Raw genomic sequence first — 23,472 nt, 5'->3', positions numbered from 1 at the left:
ACCCATGTCCATCGAGTCGGTGATGCCATCCAACCATCTCATCCTCTGTCCTCCCCTTCTCCTCCCGCCTTCAGTCTTTCCCAGCATCAGGGTCTTTTCTAAGGAGTCAGTTCTTCGCATCAGGTGGCTAAATGATTGGAGCTTCAGCATCAGTCCTTCCAATGAATATTCAAGACTGATTTCCTTTAGGATTGACTGGTTGGATCTCCTTGCAGTCCAAGGGTCTTCTCTAACACCACAGTTCAAAAGCATCAATTCTTCAGTGCTCAGCTTTCTTTATGGTCCAACTTTCACATCCATACATGACTACTGGAAAAACCACAGCTTTGACTATATGGACCTTTGTCAGCAAAATGATGTTTTTGATTTTTAATGCTCTGTCTAGGTTTATCATAGCTTTTCTTCCAAGGATCAAGCGTCTTTTAATTTCATGGCTGCAGTCATCATCTTCAGTGATTCTGGAGTCCAAGAAAATAAAGTCTCTCACTGTTTCCACTGTTTCCCCATCTATTTGCCATGAAGTGATGGGACCAGATGCCATGATCTTAGTTTTATGAATGTTAAGTTTTTTTAATGTTGAGGGATTCACTGCAAAGGAACAAAAAGAAACTTTCCAGGCAGCTTGAACTGCTGCAGATCTCCCCTGGGGAGCCAGCTTTGAAGGTGTGTGCATTTCTCTTTTTACAACTCATTGAACTGGATGGTTTATTCTGTATCAATTACACCACAGCAAAGCTTCAAATTTCAAAGTTTCAAAAATTTCACATTTTGAAAGCCTATGGCCATTCCTTGCACAAAAACATAGCTGGTTATAGAATTACTAAATTACACTTTCTCTGAAATCCTTATAGAGGCTGCTCCTGGCACTGCATGTTGCCGTGGAAAATTCAGGAATGAACCTGGTAATCTTCCTTGTAAGTGAGTTTTGTTTTCACCCAGGGTCAGGAGAATCACAGAATGCCCATAAAATTCTCTTCTGGTTCCTCAGACTCCAGGAACTCTGGACTTGTTCTGATGGGGTTTGAGTAGGCCCAGTAAACAACACTTCTCCCTGTGGAGTTCTGTGCCAGCCGAGAAATAAGGATGAGGTTTGGCTTCCCTGGTGGCTCAGCTGGTAAAGAATCTGCCCGCAATTCAGGAGACTTGGGTTCAATCCCTGGGTCGGGAAGATCCCCTGGAGGAGGGCATGGCAACACACTCCAGTATTCTTGCCTGGAGAATTCTATGGACAGGGGAGCCTGGCGGGCTACAGTTCATGGGGTCACAAAGAGTCAGACATGACTGAGCGACTCACTTTGGGGGCCTATGTTCTGTTCATTACTGATCAAACTGCTGTTGGAGAATATGAGGGAAGTAGTCTTTTTCATCAGTTCAGTTCAGTCACTCAGTTGTGTCCAACTCTTTGTGACCCCAGGGACTGCAGCATGCCAGGCTTCCCTGTCCATCACCAACTCCCGGAGCTTACTCAAATTCCTGTTCATCCAGTTGGTGATGCCATCTAACCATCTCATCCTCTGTTGTCCCCTTCTCCTCCTGCTTTCAATCTTTCCCAGGATGAGGATCTTTTTCAGTGAGTCAGTTCTTCGCATCAAGTGGCCAAAGTATTGGAGTTTCAGCTTCAGCATCAGTCCCTTCAATGAATATTCAGGACTGATTTCCTTTAGGATGGACTGGTTGGATCTCCTTGAAGTCCAAGGGACTCTCAAGAGTCTTCTCCAACACCACAGTTTAAAAGCATCAGTTCTTCAACAGTCAACTTTCTTTATAGTCCAACTCTCAAATCCATAAGTGACTACTGGAAAACCCATAGCTTTGACTCGATGGGCCTTTGTTGGCAAAGTAATGTCTCTGCTTCTTAGTATGCTGTCTAGGTTGGTCATAGCTTTTCTTCCAAGGAGCAAGAGTCTTTTCATTTCATGGCTGCAGTCACCATCTGCAGTGATTTTGGAGCCCAAGAAAATAAAATCTGTCACAGTTTCCATTGCTTCCACATCTATTTGCCATGAAGTGATGGGACCAGGTATCATGATCTTAGTTTTCTGAATGTTGAGTTTTAAGCCAAGTTTTTCACTTTCCTCTTTCACTTTCTTCAAGAGGCTCTTTAGTTCTTCACTTTCAGCCATAAGGGTGGTGTCATCTGCGTATCTGAGGTTATTGGTATTTCTCCCAACAATCTTGATTCCAGGGTCTTTTTCATAATGCCCCTCAGAAGGTACAGACTTACCCTCCAGGCCCAAGTGTCCCCGGTCCTTCCCCAAGGGTAGAGGCTGACCGTGCAAAGCTGAGGCTGGAGCAGCAGAGAAGGTGCTTGGGCAGGTCGGGTCCCAGGGAGGCGTGGGGAGTCCCTGTCCTGCCCTTCCGCTTAGCTGTCCAGTAAGCAAGGCCCCCTCCTCAGTCTACAAGAAGACCCATTAGGGCAGGGGTGGCAAGGGGCATGTCCCCACCTCTTGATCCTAACACAAAGCCGGTGGGGGATTAAAGAGCCCCCTCTCTGGGCTGCCCACCGCTCTCTGGGGCCTCTGCAGGGCAGTGCGGCTGTTTCCTCCAGGAGGCTCTGACCGGTTAAAGGCACACTGGACCCAGTGCTCTTCTCCATCCGCGACTGGCTGAGTCGTGTTCCCTCAAAACCCCTGCGCTGCAGACCTCAACCCTGGACGTCAGAGTGTGACTGTGTTTGGAGGCAGGGTCTCCAAAGAGCTCCCTAAGGTGAATGAGCTCATTAAGACGCGGACCCAAGACCCACAGGACTGGGGTCCTTATAAGAAGGGGAGGTCAGGACACAGACACACTCAGAGGGACGACCCTGTGAGGACATGGGGAGGGGACGGCCATCTGCACACCCAGGAGGGGGCATCAGGAAGACCAGCCCTGCCCACACCTGGGTCTGGGGTCCAGCCTCCAGGACTGGAGACAGTGGACGTCTGCTGTGTAAGCCCCCACCTGTGATGCTTGTACAGCAGCCTGAGCAGGCTCATACCCCACCCCAGGTGTCGGTGCATCTCTCTCCTGGTCGCCAGGCTTACTGTGTCTGGCCAGGGTGTCTGGAACAGGCTGTTCAGAGGTTCTGTGATGACATCATGAAGATACTCCCAAACTCGGGCCCAGTTATGCTTCATCCATGCAGTAATAAGAGCTAACACTTCCCTATCGTCTAATGAGAATGAGTCCTTGGAAGGGCTTTCACATGAATTGACTCCATTCTCTCGAGGGCCTCGCGAGGCTGACTTGCTGTGACCCTGGTTTATGTGGGAGGAGAGGACAGCAGGTTCCTGTCCTAGACGCTGTCCAGAGCCTCGAAGGCAGGGAGAGGCCGGGCTGGCCTGGTGACCCAGCAATGGGGCCCAGAGCCTGGACTCTTAACTCTGGGGCAATGGCTTCTCCCAGTAGCCAGCCCTCCAGAGATGCCCCAAACTCCAGACAGCCATCTTCAGTGGCCCATCTTGGGGAATGTAAGGCCCCAGGCGGTGGTCTTGTCAACTCAGCTGGACCGGGGCCACCAGCATCTTCAGGACACAGCTGGCCAGAGAGGAACTGGGGACTTGGGAGAGGAACAGAGACCAGCAGCCTCCACATTCTCTTTTAAAATGAGAGACAGAGAGGACAAGATGGCGGAGGAGTCGGTGGGCGTGGAGTACTTCTCTCTCCACAGATACTTCAGAAATACACCTTCAGACACAGGGTTGCCTGCAGAACGCCAGCTGAGAGTGCACAGGAGGACCTGATCAGCGGAAAAGAATATATAGACCTAGGCAAAACTCGGTAGGACGAAGGAACTGGAGGAAAAAACAGGAGTGTTAGAAGGACTGGATCTGTGCTCGTCGCGTGCGGGAACTGAAGCAGGGGTCCCATCCCCATAGCAGGGCAACTGTCTGAGTCAGAGGAGAAACTTTTAAGGCTGAGAGTGAAACACTGATCTGTGGCAGCCTAAATGGAATGAGAATCACAGTCCTTGCCACAGCCGTGCACACCCCAGACAGGGGCGCAGGTCCCCTGGAAGGCGCAGCAGCTGGGAGCTGGAGTTTAGGGATTGTGGAGCAATCCCAGCGTGAGGGCTGCTGTTGACTGCGGAGAGACAGATCGAGGGGATGTGAGGGAGGAGACCGTGGTGGGAAATGTGGGTGGAGGAAAGCCAGGCAGCCATGGGAGCAGGGCTACACTGCTGAGTCACACTATGGAAGCAGGGCTACACTGCTGAGTCACACTATGGAAGCAAGGCTATACTGCTGAGTCACACTATGGCGCCATCACCATAGCCTCTCTCCCCCGACAGGCCAGCATCGGCAGCTGAACAACAGAGAGGCTGGCCCATCAAACGCCTGACGTCTGAACTACAGAGTAGAACCCCACCCAGGGTGCCCCTTTAAGTGACCGATGCACCGATCTACAGAGTAGGACCCCAGCCAGAGGGGCCCCTCTATGTGCCTGACAAGCAGAACAACAGAGAAGGACTCCAGGCAAGGGAGCCCTCTAAGTGCCTGAATGGGTGGAGCTACGGAGAAAGACTGGCCAAAGAGGCCTTCTGATCGCCAGCTACAAAAGGCCTGAAAAAAGACTGACTGGGCCATACCTCCTACGGTGGAGGCACTCCATGTCCCTGCACACTGGGCACCACTAGGGTCCCTGCAAGCCAAACAGCTGCACCATCTTCACACTCAACTCTCACTGGGGCTGAGCTGCCAAGGCAAAAATGTCTTGCGTCTATGCACACAGGGTTGCTTAGGTCATGTCCAACTCTTTGCGACCCTGTAGACTGAGGTCTGCTAGGCTTCTCTGTCAGAGGGCTCTCCAGGCAAGAACGCTGGAGTGTATTGGCCAATACTGGCTGCCATACCCTTCTAGAGCACTATTTCCTGCTGCCCTAGCCACCAACTCCCCTGAGTACCCGGTGCTGGCAGAACCCCTGCGACCCAAGCAGCTGCAGCCCCTCCACACCTGGCCCTCACAGGGGCAAACCCAAGCCCTCCAGGGCAGCCTCAGGAGCAAACCCCAATGGACGATCCACATGCAGAGGTGGAAGTTCATTTCAGTCACTCAGTCATGTCCAGTTCTTTTCGACCCATGGACTGCAGCACGCCAGGCCTCCTGTCCATCGCCAACTCCCAGAATTTACTCAAACTCCTGTCCATTGAGTCAGTGATGCCATCCAACCATTTCATCCTCTGTTGTCCCCTTCTCCTCCTGCCCTCAATCTTTCCCAACATCAGGGTCTTTTCCAATGAGTCAGTTTTTCACATCAGGTAGCCAAAGTATTGGAGTTTCAGCTTTAGCATCAGTCTTTCCAATGAATATTCATGACTGATTTCCTTTAGAATGGACTGGTTTGATCTCCTTGCAGTCCAAGGGACTCTCAAGAGTTTTATCCAACACCACAGTTCAAAAGCATCAATTCTTCGGTGCTCAGCCTTCCTCACAGTCCAACTCTCACATCCACACATGACCACAGGAAAAACCATAGTCTTGACTAGACGAACCTTTGTTGGCAAAGTAATGTCTCTGCTTTTGAATATGCTATCTAGGTTGGTCATAACTTTCCTTCCAAGGAGTAAGCGTCTTTTAATTTCATGGCTGCAGTCACCATCTGCAGTGATTTTGGAGCCCAGAAAAATAAAGTCTGACACTGTTTCCACTGTTTCCCCATCTATTTCCCATGAAGTGATGGGACCGGATGCCATGATCTTTGTTTTCTGAATGTTGAGCTTTAAGCCAACTTTTTCATTCTCCACTTTCACTTTCATCAAGAGGCTTTTTAGTTCCTCTTCACTTTCTGCCATAAGAGTGGTGTCATCTGCATATCTGAGGTTATTGATATTTCTCCCGCCAATCTTGATTCCAGCTTGTGTTTCTTCCAGTCCAGCATTTCTCATGATGTACTCTGCATATAAGTTAAATAAGCAGGGTGACAATATACAGCCTTGACAAACTCTTTTTCCTATTTGGAACCAGTCTGTTGTTCCATGTCCAGTTCTAACTGTTGCTTCCTGACCTGCATACAAATTTCTCAAGAGGCAGATCAGGTGGTCTGGTATTCCCATCTCTTTCAGAATTTTCCACAGTTTATTGTGATCCACACAGTCAAAGGCTTTGGCATAGTCAATAAAGCAGAAATAGATATTTTTCTGGAACTCTCTTGCTTTTTCCATGATCCAGCGGATGTTGGCAATTTGATCTCTGGTTCCTCTGCCTTTTCTAAAACCAGCTTGCACATCAGGAAGTTCACGGTTCACATATGGCTGAAGCCTGGCTTGGAGAATTTTGAGCATTACTTTACTAGCATGTGAGATGAGTGCAATTGTGTGGTAGTTTGAGCATTCTTTGGCATTGCCTTTCTTTGGGACTGGAATGAAAACTGACCTTTTCCAGTCCTGTGGCCACTGCTGAGTTTTCCAAATGTGCTGGCATATTGAGTGCAGCACTTTCACAGCATCATCTTTCAGGATTTGGACTAGCTCAACTGGAATTCCATCACCTCCACTAGCTTTGTTCGTAGTGATGCTTTCTAAGGCCCACTTGACTTCACATTCCAGGATGTCTGGCTCTAGAAAATTAATAAGGAAACACAAGTCTTAAATGATACATTAGATGAGATGGATCTCACTGGTATCTTCAGGACATTCCATCCAAATGCAGAAGAATATACCTTCTTCTCACATGCACATGGAACATTCTCCAGGATTGACCACGTCTTGGGTCACAAATCAAACCTTAGTAAATTTAAGAAAATTGAAATCGTATCAAGCATCTTCTCCAACCACACTATGAGACTAGATATCAGTTGCAAGCAAAAAACTGTAAGGAACACAAACACATGGAGATTAAACAATATGTTTCTAAATAGCCAACAGGTTACTGAGGAAATCAAAAGGGAAGTTAAAAAATTTCTAGAAACAAATGACAATGAAAACACAACAACTCAAACCTATGGGAGGCAGCAAAAGCAGTTCTAAGAGGGAAGTTCATAGGAATACAACCCGACCTCAAGAAACAAGAAAAACATTGAATAGACAACCTAATTTTACACCTAAAACAACTAGAAAAAGAAGAACAACAACAAAAAAAACCCCCAAAATTAGTAGAAGGAAAGAAATCACAAAAACCTCAGCAGAAATAAATGAAAAAGAAATGAAAGAAGCAATAGTAAAGATTAATAAACTAAAAACTGGTTCTTTGAGAAGATAAACAAAATTGACAACCCTTTAGCCAATAATTATTATCAATTTAATCAAGAAAAAAGAGAGAAGAATCAAATCAAGAGAATTAGAATTGAAAAAGGAGAGGTTACAACAGACAATGCAGAAATACAAAGGATCATAAGAGACTATTATGAATATTATGACAGCTATATGGCAATAAATGGATAACCTGGAAGAAATGGACAGAGTCTTAGAGAAGCTCAATCTTCCAAGACTGAACCAGGAAGAAATAGAAATTATGAACAGCCCAGTTACAAGCACTGAAATTGAAACTGTGATCAAAAATCTTCCAAAAAACAGAAGCCCAGGGCCAGATGGCTTCACAGGAGAATTCTATCAAACATTTAGAGAAGAGCTAATGTCTATCCTTCTAAAACTCTTTCAAGAAATTTCAGAGGAAGGAACACTTCCAAATTCATTCTGATACCACAACCAAAGACAACACAAAAGAAGGAAACCACAGGCCAGTATCCCTGATGAACATAGATGCAAAAATTCTCAGCAAAATTTTAGCAAACAGGACTCAGCAACACATCAAAAAGCTCACACACCATGATCAAGTTGGGTTTATCCCAGGGATGCAAAGATTCTTCAATATATACAAATCAATCAATGTGATACACCACATTAACAAATTGAAAGATAAAAACCATATGATAATCTTGATAGATGCAGATAAAGCCTTTGACAAAATTCAGCACCCATTTATGATTAAAACTCTTCAAAAAAATGGGCATAGAAGGAACCTTCCTCAACATAGTAAAGGCCATATATGATAAGTCTACAGCAAACATTACTCTCAATGGTGAAAAATGGAAAGCATCCCCCCCTAAGATCAGGAACAAGACAAGGGTGTCCACTTTCACCAAGATTACTCAACATAGTTCTGGAAGTCCTAGCTACAGCAATCAGAGAAGAAAAAGAAATAAAAGGAATCCAGATCGAAAAAGAAGAAGTAAAGCTCTGTTTGCAGATGACACGATACTGTACATAGAAAACCCTGAAGATAGTATCAGAAAATTACTAGAGCTAGTCAGTGAATTCAGCAAAGTTTCAGGATGCAAAATCAATACACAGAAATAACTTGCATCTCTATATAGTAATAATGAAAAATCAGAAAGAGAAATTAAGAAATCATTCCCATTCACCATTGCAACAAAAAGAATTAAATATCTAGGAATAAATTTATCTGAGAGACAAAAGAACTGTACACAGAAAATTATAAAACACTAAAGAAAGAAATCAAAGATGACATAAACAGATGGAGAGATATTCCATGTTCCTGGGTAGGAAGAATCAATATTGTGAAAATGACTATACCTACCAAATGCAATCTACCAATTCAATGCGATCCCTATCAAATTACCAATGGCATTTTTCACAGAACTAGAGCAAAAAAATTCACAATTCATATGGAAACACAAAAGACCCTGAATAGCCAAAGCAGTCCCAAGAAAGAAAAATGGAACTGGAAGAATCAACCTTCCTGACTTCAGATTATACTACAAAGATATGGTCATCAAGACAGCATGGTACTGGCACAAAAACAGAAATATAGACCAATGGAGCAAGTAGAAAGCCCAGAAATAAACCCACGCACCTATAGGTACCTTATTTTTGACCAAGGAGGCAAGAATATATAATGGGGCAAAGACAGCCTCTTCAATAAATGGTACTGGGAAAATGGACAGCTCCATGTAAAAGAATGAACTTAGAACACTTCCTAACACCATACAAGAAGATAAACTAAAAAAGCATTAAAGACCTAAATGTAAGACCAGAAACTAGAAAACTTTTAGGGGAAAACAGGTAGAACGCTCGATGACGTAAATCAAAGCAAGATCCTCTGTGACTCACCCCCTAGAGTAACAGAAATGAAAGCAAAAGCCAGCAAGTGAGATCTGATTAAACTCAAAAGCTTTTGCACAGCAAAGGAAGCTGTAAGCGAGGTGAAAAGACCGTCCTCAGAATGGGAGAAAATAATAGCAAATGAAACAACTGATTTGTTTCCAAAATATACAAGCAGCTCATACAGCTCAACACCAGAAAAACAAACAACCCAATCAAAAAGCGGAAAAAGACCTAAACAGACATTTCTCCAAAGAAACATGCAGATGGCTAACAGACACATGAAGAGATGCTCAACATCGCTCATTATTAGAGAAACACAAATCAAAACCACCATGAGACATCACCTCACAGCAGTCAGAATGGCCATCACCAAAAAGTCTACAAACAATAAACGCTGGAGAGGGTGTGGGGAAAAGGGAACTCCTGCACTGTTGGTGGGAATGTAAATTGATGCAGCCACTATGGAAGACGGTATGGAGATTCCTTAAAAAACTAGGAATAGAACCACCCTATGACCCAGCAGTCCCACTCCTAGGCATATACCCCGAGGAAACCAAAACTGAAAAATACACACGCATCCCACTGTTCACTGCAACACTATTTACAACAGCTAGAACATGCAAGCAACCTAGATGTCCATCGACATGAATGGATAAAGAAATTGTGGTAAATATACAGAACGGAATATTACTCAGCCATAAAAATGAACGCCTTTGAGTCAGTTCTAATGAGGTGGATGGACCTAGAACCTACTATACAGAAGTAAGTCAGAAAGAGAAAGAGAAATATTGTATTCTAACACATGTATACAGAATCTAGAAAAATGGTACTGAAGAATTTACTTACAGGGCAGCAATAGAGAAACAGACAGAGAACAGACTTATGGCCACGGACTGAGGGGAGGAGAGGGTGAGATGTGCGGAGAGAGTAACACGGAAACTTACATTACCATGTGTAAAACAGAAAGCAGTGGGAATTTGCCGTATGGCTCGGGAAACTCAAACAGGGTTTGACCTAGAGGTCTGTATCAACCGAGAGGGGTGAGATGGGAGGGAAGTTCAAAAGGGAGGGGGTATATGTGTACTTATGGCTGATTCATGTTGAGGTTTGACAGAAAACAACAAAATTCTGTAAAGCAATTATCCTTCAATAAAAGAAAAGAAAAAGGGAAAAGAAAAAAAGGAAAGAAACATATAGATATATTTATAAGGAAACATTGAAAGGATATAGGAGAAAGTAATAAAAATAGTCATGAGTAGCAGGCCATGGGGGTAACAGGATGAATGGGGAAGAGAAGGATGGAAGTGAGACTTTTCAATATAAATATTCTCATAACTCACCTTTCCAAAAAAGCAAATAAAAGTGTATAAACACACACACAAAAAAATAAAATAAAATAAGAGACATTTATTTTGGGGCTTCCCGGGTGGCTCAGCTGGTAAAGAATCTGCTTGCAGTGTGGGAGACCTGGGTTCGATCCCTGCGTTGAGAAGGTCCCCTGGAGAAGGGAAGGGCTGCGCACCCCAGTACTGCGAGAGGAACAGAGACCAGCAGCCACCACGCTCTCTTTTAAAATAAGAGACACTTATTTTGAGGTCATGGTGATAAACACACTAGGTAAAATTCAGCATCACAGCCGCAAACAGTTGGCATCTGGCAGGTTCGCGTGGGCTCTGGTTGCCCCATGCCTGCAAGTCCTCCTCCATCTCCAGCCGTGGTGAAGACACCAGCAGCGGCCCAAGGGTCCTGCACTGAGCTTTCTGGCCGTGGATCGGTGCTGGTGGGTGGGGCGTGGACACCCTGCCTCGCAGCAGCTGGACGGGGTAATTTCTTGGTGCATCTGGGGGTGGTAGGACCCTCAGAAGGGTAAGTAAGTAAGTCAGAGGGCTGGAGGAGGTGCTCCGGCAGGGGACGCCGTCTGAACTGTGGATCTCTGGTGAGCGGTTAGTTGGACACGCCTTTGGAACACGCTTCCAAGTCCTCACGCCCTCTGGACTCCTCCCCCAACCCCTCCCCTCCGGTCGCCCACCTGTCCCAGGCTGCCAGCCTCGGGGTCCCTCCTGCTCAGCAGACACATGCTGGGGTATGAGGGTTCTGTCCCTGGCACCCCTCCCCCCACCCTCGTTCTGAGCTGAATGAAAACCAAGACGGAGTCCTGGGCACATGAGGCCAGGCGGGGGTGAGGGGGTGGGGAGTTCCCAAGTGGACACCGGGGCAGAGAGGCCGCTGGACTCACCCCAGTGGGGGGCACCGGAGGGTGAGCCGTGTCCTGCCACTTGGGGAGGGGAGCATCTATAATTCATGCACACAAAAGGCCAGCTGCACTGGAGTCCCTTTGAAACCCAGCCTCCCTTGTCTGTCCACCACACAGCCCTCCGCTAGCGGTCCCGCGGGTGTCGGGGGAGGGCGGCTCCTCGGCCCTGGCGGAGGAGTTTGCTGGGTCCCCGGGAAGGCCACCCAAAGCCCGCGCTCCTCGGGGAGTGACCGCACTTCTGCGTGGTCCTCGTGGGGCCTTGCGACCCTGTGGTGGACAGCTCTCAGCCAGGAGGGCAGCCCTGGGAAGTCCCTGCCTCCTAGCCCCCTTCCCATTAGAATTTCAATGGGGCCTTCAATCTGATGGATGATTTGTGGCTGTCACTGGCCCCGGAGCACAAAGGCCCAGGCCCCGAGGCCCACCTGCTCCATCTGGCCTGACTGACAGGGACAGGCTTCTTCTGCCTTTGTTGTCTTTTCCCTCCTCCCTCCTCAGAGACCCTGGCCGTAGGCGCCCACCCCGCAGGCCTGTGGGGCAGCCAGAGCCGGCAGTGATCGTGGGAACTGACCCAGCGCTGGGCTGGACAGCCATTTAGATAGAGAATCGCCTGCCTGGAGGCCCTGTGGACAGACAGCCCAGCTCTGACCCAAACATGGACTGGTGCCCCACTGGCTTCTAGAACCTTCTGATAGCCCCTTTCCCCGCCATCTCCCACTTCACCCTAGGCTGTCTCAGCTGACCCTTCCCTCCTGACAGCCAGCCTCCTCCTACCCACGTGCCATCCTGGGGGCCTCCGCCCATAAGATTTTCTTCCACCCATCAGTGCCCGCAGGGGTCCTCTTGGTCACACCTCTGGTGCTGGCTACCCCTGATGTCCAGCCCTGTATCCTCTTCCCTCCACCTCCGGGGACCCCTCCCCACCCCACCCCCGGAATGCACATCCCCCTCTCTTCCCAGGTTCTCCCCAAAATCCGGCCTTCTCTGGACACGTCTGGCCCCACGAAGGCAGGCATTACATCCAGAACTTAGTCAGTCTTGGGGCAGTCCCTGGTCTGAGGGCCTGCTGGGTGCTGGGGCAGGGTGGAGAGCAGAGACAGGAGGTCCTGCCCTCTGTGGAAGCTGTGGCCGAGGAGGCGGATCTTGGGTGGAGCAGGTCCTGGCTCTCTGCCTTTGCCCTTAATGTCACCTATCTGCCAGGTGCCACCTGCTGCTGCCACACCTCCTCCTGGGTGGGCATGGTCTCCCACCCTGGACACTCCTCCCTGCTTGTGCTCAGCCCTTGGCCCAGCACTGTGGTCTTGGGAAGGCCTCTGTCCACTCTGGCAGGACCTGGTCCAATTGGACGCACAGGGATGCTTCTAGAACCTTCACTCGTCACGAAGTGAACACTTCAAGGCATTCCCCACTAAGTTTGTGGCAGTTTGGTACAGCAGCAGTAGACGGCTCTAAGGTAGGGCAGAGAAATTGGAAAGCATCAAAGATGAAAACACAGTTATTGATGCAAGTGGACTGTGTGGCAATAACAAACTCCAGGAGAGACAATAGGCTGCAAAGGGAAGGACATGAAATTACGCTATTTGTCTGCTGGGGTGGGTGATATTTAGCTACAATGGTGTGCATATTGACCGTGATTCAAATTTAGAGGCACTCTCTGTGTTGAGCACACAGGGGGCAGGTGAGGGACAGGTAAGGAGTTAGAGCTAATCCTCATCTCAGTCAGTTCAGTCTCAGTCGTGTCCGACTCTGTGACCCCCTGGACTGCAGCTCGCCAGGCTCCCCTGTCCATCAGCAACTCCCGGAGCTTGCTCAAACTCTTATACATCCAGTCAGTGATACACAGCCTTCTCATCTAGCATAATGGAAATTAGTGAGTAATATCTAAAACTGATCAATTAAGGACTTCCCTGGGTGCCCAGTGGTTAGGAATCTGCCTTGCAAGGCAGGGGTGGTGGGTCTTGATCTCTGGTCAGAGAACAGAGATACCACGTGCTGTGGGGCAACTAAGCCTGAGTGCTGCAACTGCCGGGCCCACTCTCCACAAGGAGAGAAGCCTGTGCATGGCAGTGAAGACCCAGCACAGCCAAAATAAATAAATAGACCAATTAGGAACTAATAGAGGAGGGCTTTCCTGGTGCCTCAGTGGTAAAGAATCCACCTGCCAGTGCAGGAGACACAGGTTCGATCCCTGATCTACGAAGATCCCGCATGCCTCAGAGCAACCACGCCCCGGGAGCCACAGCTGCCGAAGCCTGTTCCTAGAGCCCGCGCTCTGCAGCAAGAGAAGCCACTGCACTGAGAAGCCCGCGTGCACTGCTGCTAGTAGTCCCTGCTCGTTGCCACTGGAGAAAAGATTGTGCAGCAGTGAAGACCCAGCACTGCCAAAAATGAATAAATAAGTAATTAAAAAAAAACAAGCAAAAACCCCCAAACGGTCCATCCTGGCCCCTGGCCCTTCTCGCCAGGCAGGAAACCCGACTTTAGGGAAAGTGTTTTCCATCACTCTTTGGGAAACAGTTTCATTTTCTTTTTCTCGGTGACCTTTGGTGAATACAGAGAAGGCAATGGCACCCCACTCCAGTACTCTTGCCTGGAAAATCCCATGGACGGAGGAGCCTGGTGGGCTGCAGTCCATGGGGTCTCTAAGAGTCGGACACGACTGAGCAACTTCACTTTCAGTTTTCGTTTTCATGCACTGGAGAAGGAAATGGCAACCCACTCCAGTGTTCTTGCCTGGAGAATCCCAGGGACGGCAGAGCCTGGTGGGCTGCCGTCTATGGCGTCGCACAGAGTTGGACACGACTGAAGCGACTTAGCAGTCCTAGCAGTTTGGTGAATAAGAATGTTTAATTAGTCCGAAGACTGAGTGTTTGACCCGTGATCATAATTTCAGCTGCCTGGCGGCTGACCACCGCACACGTCATACCCTGCCGGCTCAGTGTTTAGCCCTGTTGAGAATTAACCCGTTTTATGGAAACCAAGTCCCAGGAGGCCTTAGGGCCAAGGGATGCAACCAACAGGTGATGCTGGGCTGGGAGCGGGGCCGGCGGCCGGTGGGGGGCGGGGCGGGGCGGGGTCGGAGCTGGGGGCTGGGCGGGGCGTGGGGCGGGGCAGAGGCGGGACCAAGGCGTGGGGGTGGGGGCAGAGGCTGGTGTGGGCGGGGCCGGGGCGGGGCCCGGGCGTGGCGTGAGCTGGGGGCGGGGCGGGGCCTGGGGCGGGGCTGGGGCGTGGCCTGGGCGGGGCGGGACACACCTTGGGGAGAGACCAGTGTCAAGACCAGCAACACCTTTCTCCTGGGATCCTGCCTGTGAGGGGGAACCGTCTGGCTCCTCCCCCAGGCCCCCTCTCCTGCCGTTGTTCACTTGCTTCAGGGCGCACCCTCGGCCTCTGTTCAGACAGACGCTGCACCCGGGCAGCTCCACCAGCTTCCGGAGAAGGGGCCACGGGCAGCCATTCCCAAGGCTGGGAGGTGGGCACCCACGTGCTCTTGTGCACGCACGGTGTCCCCAGGATGTGACCTGGTGGCCACAGACACCGCATCTCAGTGCTGAGTGCCGGGTGTAGGGCTGAGGTGGGGAGGGTGTCTGACCCCACAGCCATCGGCCCATCTTGGCTGGAGGAGGGCAACGGGTGGGCAGTGGAGGGGCCCCTGGGATCTGCAGAGAGGGCAGCCCGTCGAGGGGCCATGTGTCACGAAGTAAGGAAAAGTCACGGCCACAGATGCTTCATCTGGAGCAGGCGGTGGAGAGAGGCCCCTCACAGGCGCCCCCTGCCACGGTTCTGACAGCGGGAAGGTGAGGAGCCGGGAGCGCGCGCCACCACACGGAAGCTCCTGGCCCTTCAGGGCCCTCCGTTCACCTGCCCCCCTCACACCAGCAGGTCACTTATCTGTGGACACGCCGCCTCAGCCTCAGGAGTAGGTACTGGCCATTAGGAAACGGTTGTCTGTCCTGCATTTGAGGGATTCTACTGAAATGGAAGGTCTCAACTTCCTTTCTGCTCCCATTGATGTCTGCTGTGCACAGGTCAGATCCTCTTTGCTCTTGTAGCCATTGGCTGGGGAGCTTTGTCCAGGGAGAAGTGCCTCGGGGCTGACTCCGGGACCTGAGGCCCCAGGGGGCATCTGCAGGTCTGCTCACACGGGGGCAGCCGGGCTAGCAGCCCTGGAGGGCAATGACTGCGAGGGGGAGGGTGCTGATGCAGGCTGGGTTCATGTTCAGGTTTGGGGTACACACAGGGGGGTGCACCCCACTCATACCACCCTGGGACCACTCCCTGTCCGTTCACTCATTGCTGCAAAGTCCTCCTGAGAACCAACCCCGAGCTGGGAGTTTTCGCAAGCAGCCTGAGACCCGCCACAGAGCCGAGGAGGGCGTGGCTGGGGTCAGGGCTGTGGCTCGCGGCTGTGCTTGGGGTCCACGCGCTGTGTCCCCTCTGGAGAGGCCCCTGAGACCCTGCTCTCAGTGACGGCAGGAGCTCACAGGGCCCTCGGGGCCTGGCCGGACAGCAAGCTGCGACTGGTGCCTGCGTCCCGTCGGCCAAACCAAATCTCACGGCCGCATTGCCCTGGGGAATCTCCTGTGGAGGGACGCCCTGTGTTTGGTGGTGGCGGGAGCGAGGGCCTGGATCAGGTTCTGTCCCGCACAGGCTTGGCCCAGCCGGCAGTGCCGCTGAACACAGCCCGCCTGGGAGGCCCGGCTCTGCCGTCCTCGAAAGCCCGCTCAGGTCAGGGAGCAGCGGGAGAAACGGTGGTGGGCATGACTGTGGGCCCTCCGGGGCTGCCCTAACAACGTCCAAACGCGGGCTCTGAAGTCACTCACTGTTTCCTGACCGGAAGCTGGAATCCCCGTCCTGGTGTGGGCAGGGTGGTCCTCCTGAGGCCCCCCGCCGGGAGTGCAGATGGCCGTCTCCTCCCCATGTCCTCACAGGGCCAGCCCTCTGCGTGTGCCCGTGTCCTAATGGCTTCTTCTCATAAGGACCCCGGTCCTGTGGATCAGGACCCACCCTGGTGTACCTCAGTTGTCTTACATCGCCTCTTTAAGGGGTTGTGTCTCCAAATACAGCCACACCGGAGGCGCTGAAGTTTGGGTTTCAAGCTGGGACGCTGGGGGACACATGCCAGACCACCGCAGGGAGGCGGTCAGCGGCACAACCGGACCCCTTCCTGTTCCTGAGGTGGGAACATCCCAGGACGTGGCCGAGGCCTCAGCAGGGCCAGCAGCCCTGTCCGGGCTGGGTCCCCAGCCTTGCTCAGACCAGCCCCCTGCTCCAGGGCGAGGGCCTTCTCGGGCCAGACCTGAGACACGCTGCTCACCCGGATGGTCGTTCCCTCCCGTGCCCTCTAACCCAGCTGCTCGTCCCTTCACAGAGGCGCCAGGGCGGGGGCTGGAAGGGCCAGGGTCACTGTCAGGGGCCAGTGATGGGAGGAGGAGCCAGAGCCGCCCGGTAGGGCCCGGGTGCAGTGTGATAAGGGACCAGCCCATCAGGGGGCTCGGAATCGGGTCAGGCTGCACTCTTCACGGGAGGGAGGGGGTGCTGTGGGCCGCGGACTGGTACTAGAGGGGCCAGGAGACTGGGGCCCAGAGGCCCCCCGACACCCCGTGAGGGGGTGGGGCAGGTGGCCGAAGGGCACAGTCAGGAGGCTGAGACAGACCCAGAGCGGGAGGCAGAGGGGAGCAGGGGACGGGCCCATGACGGGGCTGGGTGGAGCCACAGGGCCCACGGGGCTCTGAGCACAGGGCGTGCTGTAGGGGACGCGGCTGCCCCGAGCTTCAGCAGCGGCGGGCAGCAGAGGAGGGGCTGATGACCTCGGCAGCAGGCAGCTCCCTGGGGCCTGCCCTGGAGGTCGGGCTGGAGGGGCTGGATGCTCTGGGGGCTCAGGGATGCTCAGCTGCCTGAAGGTGGCCACCACACATGGCCAGTGCTGACCAGAGCCTGGGAGCACACGGCCGTGGGAAGGGAGCAAAGGACATGACCCCAGGGCTGCAAGGCATTGCCCCATCGCGGGGCCTGCAGCCCCTGGGCTGGACCCCGCCTCCCTCCGCAATGGGCCGAGGCCCCTCCCGAGAGGGGCAGCCCTGACCGGCTCCTGTCCCAGCTACTGTGCTCCTGGGGCCCAGCTGGGGCAGAGGCGCAGGCCTGAGAACATGGTCTTGGGGAATCTACACAGGTCTCCAGCAGCTGCACCCAATCCTGAAAGGCTCTATCTTCCAGCGACCAAAGAGGCTTCCAAGTCCTCACCCAGGCCTGTGCTTCCCCCGCGGGCTGTCACTGCAGTGGGCTGCTTCCCAGATTGCTGGTGATGGCCCCTGGAGATTCTCCCATGAGTGCCCGACATAGTGGAGCCCACGGATGACCAAGGTCAACCACAGGTTGCCTCACACGGGACTCAGGAATCAGGTCAGGTCCAGACCAAGTGGCCGATCGTGTCAAAGGGGTCCTGAGAAAACAAGAGAAAAATCCCGTATTAAAGGCCAATTTTGTGGGAAACACTAACACTGCAGAAATGCAAATCTGCCAGCTATTTGCGTGCAAAGAATTGATGCACAGGCTTGCCTAGCGATGAGACGTGCACACTCCAAGAAATATGGACTCAATCCACTGAGTTATATTAACTTTAATTATTAACATTCAACATAATTATTAGATATTTTTCTTCAGCTCCCATCTGAGGGAGACACTTTGCTTGCACTTCGGAGACATCTATCTGACTGGCTTCTGGGGGTGTGAGGATGTTTGATGTACTTCTCCTAAATCTGAAAAAACAAATAATAATAAAAAACAAATTGAAAACATAAATAAATGGTCTCACTGCAAGCCAGGAGCAGACAGAACGGGAAGGCAGGCTGAGGCACTTCCCCGTCCCCTGCAGCACTTCCAGGGCCGGGACCTCTCCAGGGTCTCTGGGGCCCCATGTCGTTAAGCAAGTAAATACAAAGACAGTCTCACTGAAAACGCATGGAATGTTAAGCTGCAGCTCGCCCAGTGTGAGCGTCATTAAGTCTGGATTTGCCGGTACCAGTCAGGTGGGGACTGCCTGGGCACGTTTCTTTTACATCAACTCTTGGTGGTCAGCTCCAGGGGGAACGAGGGCGGAGAAATGCGCAGGCCCCTCCACACACACACACACACACACACACACACACACACACACACACACTCTCTCTCTCTCTCTCTCTCTCACAGACACACACGCACACACACACGCACACACTCACAGACACACACACAGACACATGCACACGTGCACACATGCACACACTCTCACAGACACACATGCACACGTGCACACACATGCACACACACAGACACCCATGCACGCACGCACACACACACACAGACACACAGGTGCATGCACACACTCTCACAGACGCGCACACACTCTCACAGACGCGCACGCACACACACACGTCCGCACACACTCACAGACACACATGCGCGCGCACACACATTCTCACAGACATGTCCAAGCACACACACAGGCGCGTGTGCACACACTCACAGACCCACACGCGTGTGCACACACGCACACGTGCACACACTCACACATGCGCGCACACAACTCTCAGACACACGTGTGCGCACACATTCTCACAGACACGCGTGTGCACACACACAGACACACACAGGCGCGCTTGCACACACACGTGCACTCACACTCGCACATGTGCACACACGCGCGCGTGCGCACACACTCTCACAGACACACACGCACACACACACTTCCACACCCAGCACCCACGTTCACTGTTGGTCTAACAAGCATCATTTCCAGCCTGGGGCGGGCAGTGGCACCGACCCCCACGCACCGGCTCCTGGCAGCTCCGCCAGCGAGGGAGGAGGGGCCGATGGCTGGGCAGTCTCTCGAGGAATGGGATTAATGCTCCAAAAATAGGCGGCCAGCGCCGGGAGAGCCGGCTTGGAAACAAGGCCCTCTACCCCACTCCCTCCTCCCACGGCCAGCACGCAGACCAGGGCCAAGGGGCCGGGCTCCCTGAGCCATCCAGCCACATTAGCTCCCAGTGGTCACAGGCTCCCTGTTCCCCCACCAAGTCCCAGGGAAGGGAGGGGAAAGGAACAAAGCCCCACCTTGAAGATTGTGACTCCCATCTTTTGTCCAGCCTGCTTTGCACATTTTAAATTGTGGTTGAAAATAGAAAACTTACCCTCTTAGACATTTTTAAGTGTGCAGTTCAGCGGTATTAAGTACCTTCACCTGGTTCCGCAACCAGCTCCAACAGCCTGTTTTTTTAATTCCCCATTTCTTATTCAAATGCTGATGGAAATACATAGCTACCCCAGAGATGGAGAAAAGCCAGGGGGCCCTGGATCTTGACCCTGCAGCGAAAGACGTCTCTACACTCTGGAGGCTCCTCCACCCCATCCCACCAGCCGGTGTCCCCCCCCCCCACCAAGCTGGGGGTGTGGCTCAGAGCCTCCTGGGACCCATGGCAGCCCACTCATCTCTGAATTACTGGAAAGTTTCTGTCCTCAGGCCAGATCCTGATCCCTGGAACCTGTGCCTCTTGGCCTTGGGGTCCCTCAGGAGCAGGGATCCCCATTTTTCCTGGTCAGCCCTTGATGGTCTGAAGTACCCACAAACTGAGGGCCCCCCACTCCCTCTTCAGGTGTCCAAAGAAGGGGAAGGAGCTTGTGTGCAGCAGGAGGCTGGGGGCCGGGAGCCTGGAGCAGCTTGGGCTGCAGGGCTTGGTCCCTCCCCCTGCAGACAGAAGGAAGGGGGCTGGGGCTGCATGGAAGGATTGCCTCTAAGACCCCGCCAGGGCCAACCCACTCCAAGGGCCAAACACTGGGAACCTGGATGTATCCCAGCATGGTGCAGGCAGGGAGGCCTCTGAGACTGGCCCTGGGGGTCACTGGGTCACCTGCTCCAAGCCCCCTGCCTTGTCATCTCTCCTTCCCCACCCTGAGCTGGAGGGGTGGGGTGGAGGGGTAGAGTGGTGACCTCAGGAACTAGTGCCCAGCCCAGCCAGAAGAGAGTAAAACTGCCCCTTGGGGTTCCCCTAGGACAAGCAGGCGGGGGGACATAAGTTAGGGAGGCTTGCCTGCTCGCAAAAGTCTTTATTTCCTGGAGGACAGCAGATGGTAAGGCTGCCAGACACACTCGAGTGCTGGCGTCTCGTCCCTGCGGGGCTTGACCAAGGCTCTGTGGGGGCAAATGACCCACCCAGCTAACAAGCTAGAGATGCCCAGGGACCCAGACTGGCCTCCTAGGCCTGGGGAACCTTCCAGGCCCGGGGTGCTCTCTCCATCCCAACAGCTTGTGTCCCTCCCCCCAGCCCCAGCCTGCTCACCTCTGCCACCCTCTCTCCCACCCCCTTGTCGGTAATCTGACTGTTCCTGCATCTCAGGGCCCCTAGGGGCCACCCCATGCTCACAGCTCCCAGGCTTCTGTGTCCTCGGGAGGAATGGGCAGCAGTGCCCGGTGGGCACCTCTGGATCCCAGTCCCAAATGATGAGGAGGGAGACCCCAGTTGGCCCCACGTGGGCAGACAGGCCTCCTGCCCCGAGGCTGCTATCGCAGGCACCAACGGATACGGCTCAGAGGTTAAGGCCACTGAAAGCAGGAGGGCCCTAACAGAGTTCTCTACCTTGCTGGAACTGTAGAGGGATTACAAGACCTGAGGACACAGACGCTGACAATGCGTTTAGCCCACAGAACACGGTAACCATGACTGAGAGTCAGAGAACGAGCCTGGAAAAAATATCTGCAGCAAGCGTGCCAGGGAACGCTAACGTCTTCAACACTGAAAGGGCTCTTGCAAATCAGTGAGGCGAAGCCGAACACCTCGAAAGAAAAGCAGGCAAACACATGAAGAACTCATTCACAAAAGAAAAATGCAAATGGTGCCCAAAGGCAGGGGAGGAAACCTCTAGCCTCGCCACCGACCGGAACCGTCCTGCGAGTGAAGAGGGCGGCTATCAGAGGATCAGAGCCTCCAGGTGTCAACACATGACCCCGTTCCGTGGGGGGCAGACAGACGAAGGTGGTTCACGAGCGTTCGAATAATGGGGGGTGAGCAGGAGAGCCTGGGAAATCCCCACACCTGTTCTAGAGCGAGGTCCGTGTGCGGGAGGGGCGGAGAGAAGTGTATAAAATGCAGCACCCGGTGCCCTGACCGCCTCTGCTGGGAAATTCACTGCAGGAAAGTGATCAGAGAGGCAGGTCAAGCACACGAGTGCAGATGGGCCAGTCCAGCATCCTTGTTTGTAAGTGAAGACTCAGTGTGAGCGTGGATTTTACATGTTGACTCGTTTGGACTACTGGGGGCCCAGACATTTGGTCAAATAAGAGTCTGGGTGTTTGAGTCAGTGCTGATGAGGTGGATGAACCTCGAGCCTACTATTCAGAAAGAGAAAAGCAAATATCGCGCATTAAGACATACTTGTGGAGTCTAGCAAGATGGTACTGATGGATCTATTTGCCGGGCAGCAGAGGAGTCTCAGACACAGAGGACACACCTGCGGTCACAGCGAGGGGAGCAGAGGGTGGGGTGCGCCGAGCGAGCAGCCGCGCACGGTGCGGCACCATATGGAAAAAGCGTAGCCGGTGGGCATCTGCTGTGTGATGCGGGGAGTTCAAGCCCAGGGTTCTGTGACAACCTAGAGGGGTGGGTGGGAGGGAGGCTCAAGAGGGAGGGGACAGATGTATGCCTGTGGCTCATTCTTGTCAATGTATGGCAGAAACCAACACAACATTGTAATTACCACCCAATTAACAAATTTAAATATATATATGTCTAAAGAGTCTTGGTGTGTCTGGATAAGAGGAACATCTGAATTGGTGGACTCTGTAAAGCAGATGATTCTTCCAATGGTGGGTGGGCCTCATCCGATCAGTTGGAGGCCTGAATAGCCCAGCAGGCTGAGCCTCCCCAGGTAAGAGCGAATCCCTCCCACCCGGGACTTCAGTCTGCTCCTGCCTTCAGACTGGAACCACACCGCCTGCTCTGGGGGTCTCCAGCTCTCTCCCTGTCATTACAGGGAGAGAGACGGGAAGGAGATTAGAGAGACAGAGGATGCGCAGATCTGTGGCTTCTGTCCCCGGGGAGACCCTAGCTAACACTCACCGTTACGATGCCTGCACCTGCTGCAGCCCCTGAAGCTCATGGAACAAAGGGACCTGTAGGGAGGGAAGCGGCTCGTTGGCTGAGCACCAACCTTGTGCCAGGCAGGGCTCTGGCTCCCAAGATTCATCCAGAAACAAAACAAAACAAAACTCACAGGGCTGAGTTCCACAGTGGGAGATGGGCCAAAGGTAATGTAGAATGGACCTCAGAAGATGATACCTGCAGTGGAAAAGGAAATGATGAGCAGGGGAGGGGTGAGCAGGGGACACAGGTGATCAGGGGAGGGGTGAGCAGAGGAGGGGTGAGCAGAGGAGGGGTGAGCAGGGGAGAGGTGAGCAGGGGAGAAGGGTGATGAGGGGAGAGGTGAGCAGAGGAGGGGTTGATCAGGGAGAGGTGAGCAGGGGAGAAGGGTGATGAGGGGAAGAGGTGAGCAGGGGAGGGGTGAGCAGGGGAGGGGTGAGCAGAGGAGGGGTGAGCAGAGGAGGGGTGAGCAGGGGAGGGGTGAGCAGGGGAGGGGTGAGCAGGGGAGAGGTGAGCAGGGGGAGGGGTGAGCAGGGGAGGGTGAGCAGAGGAGGGGTGAGCAGGGGAGGGGTGAGCAGGGGGAGAGGTGAGCAGGGAGGGGTGAGGCAGGGAGAGGTGAGGCAGGGAGAAGGGTGATGCAGGGGAGAAGGTGAGAGCAGGGGAGGGGTGAGCAGGGGAGGGGTGAGCAGAGGATGAGGGTTGAGCACAGGAGGGGTGAGCCCAGGGGAGGTGAGCAGGGGAAGAGCAGGGGAGGGGGTGAGCAGGGAGGAGGGGGTGAGCAGGGGAGAGGTGAGCAGGGGAGGGGTGAGCAGGGGAGGGGTGAGCAGAGGAGGGGTGAGCAGGGGAGGGGTGAGCAGGGGAGGGGTGAGCAGAGGAGGGGTGATCAGGGAGAGGTGAGCAGGGGAGAAGGGTGATGAGGGGAGAGGTGAGCAGGGGAGGGGTGAGCAGGGGAGGGGTGAGCAGGGAGAGGTGAGCAGGGGAGAAGGGTGATGAGGGGAGAGGTGAGCAGGGGAGGGGTGAGCAGGGGAGAGGGATGTGGTATCTTTGGAAGGAAATGTCTGTTTCTAGAGGC

The 23,472-nt window shown here is 53.0% G+C and overlaps 1 long non-coding RNA gene across 1 annotated transcript; it reads right to left on the bottom strand.

Annotated features, from left to right (window-relative positions):
- Positions 1-17,893: 17,893 nt before the first annotated feature.
- Positions 17,894-22,749, bottom strand: LOC112444918 (uncharacterized). Its single transcript, XR_003033324.2, has 3 exons — positions 22,534-22,749; positions 22,380-22,432; positions 17,894-18,047 (listed from the first exon to the last, which is right to left on the bottom strand). It is a non-coding gene; the product is annotated as an uncharacterized lncRNA (long non-coding RNA).
- Between the last annotated feature and the right edge of the window lie 723 nt (positions 22,750-23,472).

Source organism: Bos taurus, chromosome 29 (genome assembly GCF_002263795.3).
Source record: "Bos taurus isolate L1 Dominette 01449 registration number 42190680 breed Hereford chromosome 29, ARS-UCD2.0, whole genome shotgun sequence".
Classification (NCBI taxonomy): Eukaryota; Metazoa; Chordata; class Mammalia; order Artiodactyla; family Bovidae; genus Bos; species Bos taurus.
The sequence above is the reverse complement of the archived record's forward strand: the minus strand, read 5'-3'. Positions and strand labels throughout refer to the sequence as shown.